Raw genomic sequence first — 7,650 nt, forward strand, 5'->3', positions numbered from 1 at the left:
GACGCAGAAGATCTCGTTCACAATTCTCTTCTGCTGCACAATGTCTGACGAGAGTATAGTCGAAATGCTGGGATTGTAGGTGTGATATACAGCACAGTGAGACGTGGCCACTTCGTAAAATTTTGGTGCTTTCTTTTTGTTGTTTTATTTCTCCTGTTCAATCACACACACATGAAAGATCATTATCTCTCCTGATAATGTTAAAAAAATCTTTTCAGCGACACCTTGGAGTGGTGACTCAGCTGTTGCTAAGCAGACAGGGTCTCTAAATGTCTTTCAATGAAACACACGTGGTCGATGACATGACGAGAAAATGGCATTGTCGGGAGAACTGCCAAGAAACCTATCACGAGTGCAGATATACCTATAGCCATGATTCGAGCGTGAACATGCCTGCGTGCACTGGTGTTAACTTGTCTTTATAATTAGCAAGCGGGGAGGTCAGGCACGGAGCGCCAGAGAGGAACTGAGGGAGATGGTTGTCAGGGCAGAGAAAGGTGTGACTACTACAGTGCGAGGGAAGAGGACTATTGTTTGAGTGCGTGCTTGTGCTGATTGGCCAGGGAATAAACGAGAAAGAGGGGAGAGTCGGTGTGTGACTCGTGTTTTCTAGGGCCTGGTGTGGTGGTGGTGTGAGGGGGGTGTAGGCCCGGAGAGGAGGGTGTGGTTAACGGTTATAGCGCTCACAGGAAGCCGTGAGGCAGGGAAAAGGGAAGTGAACCACCCCCACACTGTTCCAAGGCCGCTGCAGCGCTATCCTCGGGGCTGGAACTAACTGACCTCAGCTGAGAGCTCCCACCACACCTTTTAACCCTCTAACACACACACGCACACACACACACACACACACACACACACACACAAACAAAAATACAGATGATGCATGGTCAATTGAACACATAAAGAGAGATTGCCAAAGTAGATGCCAATCATCATGCACTTACAGTATTTGGCACATTTGTAGGTGACACATAGGTTGCAAAGAGCACACACACACACACACACACACACACACACACACACACACACACACACACACACACACACACATAAGGGCGTAGGTTGCATTTCAACATTACGAGGAACACATATGAAACAGAAGGTTTAAGGGTCATTTTCCAAAAAAAATTGATCATCAAACATATTTAATTTCCTTCTTTCTGGTGAATTTTCATGCTTTAATTTGTGCATCTTCTGCATCAATTAATGTGGTAATTGTAATTATATTTTCAAAATAAAATAACTCTGCTTCCCCTGCGTCCCCGTCGAAACCTACGTCTATGTACAAACATAACACAACAAAAGCACAACACTGTCATACAATTTAAAATGATTAAATATTTATTGTGATAGATTGATTATCTCAAGCTAATTTTACATTTCTAGATATTGATTTTTCTCCTGTGGTTTTTGCCAAAGTGCCCGGAAGGTATGAATATCAGCTTAAAAAAATAAATGCAACATTTAAATACGTGAGATTTGCAGAGAATGGGCTAAAAAAAAAATGCATGTTTTTATAAATGATAAAACAACAAATGATCTGATAACATGTTAAAACAGTGATAATTTATCAGATATATGATGAAATTTAGGTCAGCCCCCTTTTCTTCTCTTCCGTGACATAAGATGACCTGAACCTCCTCACTGAGCCCCAGACTGCGCTGTATGCCAGCCGCCTTGGCTCACACTTGGCCACCATGATCTGGCTTTTGAGTCCACGCCACATGTTCGTTCAACTCATTCATTCCCAGCCAACTGACCCCAGGCGACGTGGCTCAATCCCTTCAACCCCCGGTCGTCTGACTCACAAACAGAAAACGCTGCGGGGCAACAAAGGTTAAAGCTAGGATAGCGAGTGTGAAAAGACACACATACACACTGCAATAATTCAGATATTTATTATGTATTGAGATGAACAGAGTAAAACATAAAGACAGCTGACAAAATAAACATGTCCCCTATGTAGCTATAAGACGGTAGTCATTGTGCGGTGTAATATGGGAGTCAGTGTTTACCGCTGTGACCCTGGTCATCCTAGTTGCACATTATGTTACCTTGGTGACCGGGTTTAATCTCTCCGCAGAGAGCTGGATCCAAGGCTGACCCCTAACCCCGATGAAAGAAAGGTCACCGGGGTCACACACTCCTCTTGTCCATTTTCCACAAGACCATTTTTCCTCTGAAAGGGTGTTAAAAAAAAACAATTTTCATGGGTGACAGAAAACTGATGTGAATACGTTAAATTGTAACAACGCTGTCCTGATATGATTACTGCAAACCACACTAAAGGAAAACAACACTCTTGTTTGTACTGTTTGAATATTGACGTGGGTGTGACAGAGTGCACCTGCCGTCTCTTTAGACCTTTTTCATGAAGACCTATAAGCCAAGACAAACCAATATAGGCCAATATAACCAGTGAAGGACATTTATAGCACACAATCAAACCAGAAGCACATGTTGTACAGCGCTGCCACAGCTCACATCCAGTTGGTTTTTAAAACCACATCAATATTTACACCCTCTCTAAAAAATCGCCTCATTTTGAATCCAACCTCTGCTGAAAAAAATGTCTGTTGGACTAAAAAAAGGCAAAATTGTCAGATGCAAAAGTGTATTGAAAGCTTAAATGTTTTCTTTTTCCCATCGTTATTGTATAATTTCCTCGTCTGTGAATATGGGCCATACGTGCTCTCTGAGGAGTAACATAAATCTGGAAATAGTCGAGCGCTTTATTATCAGTTGCTCGGATAGTTAGTGGAAAATAGAACTGGAAACTCCATCGTACTAAATTTAAAACAACTTTGGTAAGATTTGATTGTAAATGTCAAGGTTCTTCCATTTCATTTTGCACTTCATTTTATACCTGTGATTTTTAGATTGAATTATATATTAATCTCTGTGAGAGGTCAGAATATAAAAAGATATTGCATTATATTCTCCTGAAAGGGTGCACACATTCCACTGTACAGATCTCACCAGAAATAAGATTTTTAAAGCAATTTTTTCAAATAAAAAAACCCATCCTTCCTGGGGTTGAATGCCGTTTCTTTCAATTTCCTTTTATATTTATTTTTACTGAATTTGTGATTTTAATCATCTGTTCAAAAGGCAAAGAGACAATAAAACAAGAGCTATAACAGGCGATGAATCCTTCAGGCTGACAACTGAGTGACCAGAAAAGTCTAGAAGTCGTCTTTCAGAGAATTAAAGGCAGCTGAAGTGCTACATCTGCACAAGATCAGAGATGCTGCACGGTACATCTTGGAGATTTATCTGTGGATCATTTTAAGAAAAAGAATACGGTTTAACAATTGTTTCCCTAAGAGTATTCAAATGCATTAAAAATAATTTTTTAACACAAAAGAGTGTTGAATTTTCATGTAAAACTGCTAATATCTGAGCATTTGCATTTTTTATGCAAGATGATTAAAACTAATGAAGCACTGAATTACATTTATGTCACAAAATGGCAAAAAACTAATTTAAAACGTCTTTTACTTTCATGCTTTTTTAGAATTTTGGGCAATTCCTGTACAATCTACAAAGAAATATGTATGAATGTATGTATTGATTCCTTTTGCACTCATATAAATCTTGAAACATGAACAGTAAAATGTGTTTCCTGAAACCAAATGAAATATAAAGTTAGAGCAGGTGCACATTAATAATTCATTTATTTTGATAACAAGATATTTATTTAAATAGTTATGCAGAATTTGTCCAAATTGTTGGGAATTAAGCAATAAAAAACATTATATCTTATTTTTATATACTTTCACATCCCATGTACAAGATGCAAGTATGATTATACTTGTATACTTATAAAATACAATATAAATACACATTCTTACCCAGCAGCTGCAATTTTGGGCAGCATTCATAGACTGAAACAATATGATTATTAACATAAATGGTTTCTGTAGAAGTCAAATAAGAGCAGCAGAACTTATTAAAGGCTTTATACTGAGATGGGATCAAAAAGTCGTCTCAGCGTGGGTAAATACATCATTATCAAAAATACTACTTTGTCTCAGTGTTTTAAAATAATACTACATTTTATCTCCGGCGGCATGTGTGTGCCGGTGGTAACAATGTGAAAGCAGCATGTGAGGTGACCTTCAACAAGTCTATTTTCTATCATTTTCAGTAATAAGGAAGGCATTCTTGAAAACATTACAACAGAATCAGTGAATGGGTGATTCAAGTGATTTAGCTTTGAGATTAAAATATAAATTTTCTAAATTATTTCTACAAGCCGCTCAAGCCTCTGCTCTCTGGTTAGTGTGGACACTGCTCCCTCTACTGGAAACAAGGCAGTGTTATTTTGGAGGGAACTGTTGCTCGCTGTCTCAACATTGAAACTACAGAGTTTAATGTGAGGAGAAGTGACTGTCGAAGGTAATTCATTTTAAATATTATTTATAACATATGGAATAATTTTTTGCCTCTCCAGAATGCTGATGTGCAATTTTCAGCTCGACAGAATATATTAGAGGGGAACTGGAAAATGTATATATCTGACAATAAATTCAGACAAATTTTGGCCATGAAATCAAATTCTTAAATTAAACATTTAATGAAATATGGATAAAAAGAATATTAAATGTCCATCTGATTAGCAAAACCTTGCTCTCTGAATATAAAAAAAAAATCCAGCACAGTACAGGTATGTTTTTAAGTCTTTTTTGGTATTCCTCCTCATAATCTGCAGAGGCGAGTTAGCTTTTCATGGGCTGACGAACCTGAGATTGAGCCTAAAATCACCATTCTCAGGTTGGACAGTCCTAGAAAGAACCACTCAGGAGTTAAAGCAGAACTGTTCAGGCTGCCCCATGAGCCATCGGCACACAGTCTCCAAACTGAGCACAACTCCTTTGACAAAAACAGAAACACTTGACAAAAAAAGTTAGTTAAAGTTAGAAAATGTCAATTTGAAGAGAATTCGCATCCAGATTTGTTTAAACAGCTATAAATGTACATCTGCTTGGTGACACTTTGGTGGGTGTTTCTGTTTTCTGCATAATAAAAAGTTTTCAGATGCACAAAACTCCACTTTGAATTTGAACTATTCATTCGCACCTTCTTTTCCTCACATCTAGATTATTCCAGTTCCCAAGTCTCATGCCTCAGTCAAGCTGCTCTTAATCCTTTACAGTTGGGTCAAAATGCAGCAGCTAGGCTTTAATCAGAACTAGTCATCGGTCACATATTACATCCGTTCTTGCGTCCTTCCACTGGCTTCCTGTAAAATTCAGAATAAACTACAAACTCTACAAACTCTCTTCGATGCTTATCCTACTTCTCGATCATTCAAATCCTAAAATCTCTGCCTATTATCCATCCCTTGCTCCAACTGCAAAACAAAAGTTGATTGTGTATTTGCTGTTTTAGTCCCAACACTCTGAAAGCATCCTCCCCAGTCTATCACATTTGCTGAATCTTTGGACAGTTTTAAGCAGCCTCTAAAAACCCGCCTTTATAAACAAGCCTTATTATAGATCTTCATCCCTGTATAATGTTATTTGTTTTGTCTTTCTATCATTGTACTGTTTTTTATATTGCAAAATATGTTTACTCAATTTATTCATTTATTAATATTTTTTATGTGTGTGAAGCACTTTGTAACTGTGTGTTTCAAAACGTGCTATAAAAATATAAAAATAAATCTTTACTTACTTTATGGAGGAGAACAAGTATAATAATAGAAGAGAAATAGTATGATGTGATAATACTAGTAAACACATGACACTGTAAAAATAAACAATTATTTTAACCTTAAAAAGTTAGTTTCCAGTTAGCCTTAAAATCTGAACTTGACTGAGTTTGAGAAGACAGGTTGAATCATCAGAAAATTACTTTAACTTCTCCTCTCAAAATCAGTCAACTTTGAATTTTAAGGCAGCCTGGACACTTACTTTTTAAAGTTAAGACAAATCATTTATTTTTACAGTGTACTATTCATTGAACACTGTAGGTTTTTATTCATTTTTTTTTACTGCCCTAAATGTTACAAAAGCATCTGCTCAAACAAGCTGTATTGTTTTTATGACCAAAAGGTACTATTTCGTTGTCGCTAATATGTTGCGGACTGGTAAATAGGATTGTGGCACCAAAAAAAAAAAAAAAGACATACAAAAATGAAATCATTAATCCAGTGAAAATTAAACAGAGAAAATATGTCGAAAAATAATTATTAAATAATTTTAGTGATTTTTGCTCATTTTAGTTTGATAATTTTACTTCTTCCTGTAAATATATATATATATATATATATATATATATATATATATATATATATATATATATATATATATATATATATATATATATATATATATATGTCTTAATGTTTATTGGAAGACACAAATGCTGTTCTCACTGCAAAACATGTCTAATTTCAGTGAGATGCATCTGCTACACATATCCATTTGTCACAATTAAAAGCATTTAAACAACAAATTTGGCTCATATGTGTGCAAATGTTCCCACTCAGTAAACTCAATGTTCAATATTAGAAATTTAACACCACAACTGGCTCTGTATTGTTAGCTAACCTGCACTGAAACCACTCAGAGAGCAATTAAACACTCCAGCAAAGCCTAATGCACAAACTGCATCTCATACTAAAAACATCTAAATCACCCCGGCCTGACTTATGAGGATAGTCCAGTCTCTTAGAAATGTTGCTCTCGTGATAAAGTATGCAGATGGATAACACAGAAAGGGAGTGAAAGGAGAAAGAGGGAGAGACAGTACTCTACCCTCTTCAATCCAAACCTTCAATTCAGAAATATTTCACCGTCTGAATTATTCATCCTCAACTATCTGCATTAAGCCATGGTGCTGTGCTGTGTTGGCCCTACTTGCACCATCACTTCAACATTTACAATCCAGACACACTCACTGCCAGATAGCGCATTAACCAAACAAATAACAGCCATAAATACATAGTCACTGTCCATGTTTCCTCCCTTTCATCTCACAACAATCATTACAATAATGGAGGATTGTGGCAAGTTTGTGAAGTCTCTCTAAGAGCTTTCAGAGTCTCCTCTGCATACTTCTTACCCACATGGCAGACCCTCTGACTCCTCAGGCACAGGCAGACAGGGAAACAATCTTCATCATCGCAGAGTCGAGACCAAAAGAAGGCACACAGGAAGAGAGCACAGCAACCTGGAGCCAAAGCTGGTGACATGAGGATGAGGAAGAAATACAGGTCGCTGAGTTAGAAAAGGCCACTCCTGCTGTCTTCACTACGCTGTGAAGTCATCGTGCTCTGTACTACCAATGGGGATGCAACTCACACACACACACACACACACTCACACAGACACACCACCTTCCTGTTTGTCAGTGCTGGTGGTAAACTTTCCACTGACATCTCCGTTCAAATGTGAACTTTTCATTTCATTTTGGTATTAAAAGTAAAAGACATCTGAATTTAATTAAAATACACTATTTAGGCATGTGGAGAAGAAATAATACAAAACATTTTGACCTTACAAATGCATATCAGGCAAAGGATCATGCACATTGACTCATTATAGCCTTTAAATGTTACTTTTTTAAATGTACAGCAGCAAACTAGAGCAGTGTAAGAATAAAAAAGCCACCGCTGAGCCTCCTGATATTCTTAGCTCGTGC

General features: G+C 37.1%; 1 long non-coding RNA gene across 1 annotated transcript; it reads right to left on the reverse strand.

The window, feature by feature from the left end:
* Positions 1–1,318: 1,318 nt before the first annotated feature.
* On the reverse strand, positions 1,319–7,179 carry LOC148188709 (uncharacterized). Its single transcript, XR_015777478.1, has 2 exons — positions 7,072–7,179; positions 1,319–2,179 (listed from the first exon to the last, which is right to left on the reverse strand). It is a non-coding gene; the product is annotated as an uncharacterized LOC148188709 (long non-coding RNA).
* Between the last annotated feature and the right edge of the window lie 471 nt (positions 7,180–7,650).

Source organism: Plectropomus leopardus, chromosome 9 (assembly GCF_026936395.1).
Source record: "Plectropomus leopardus strain MGB_pleo_1.0 chromosome 9, ASM2693639v1, whole genome shotgun sequence".
NCBI classification, from domain to species: Eukaryota; Metazoa; Chordata; class Actinopteri; order Perciformes; family Serranidae; genus Plectropomus; species Plectropomus leopardus.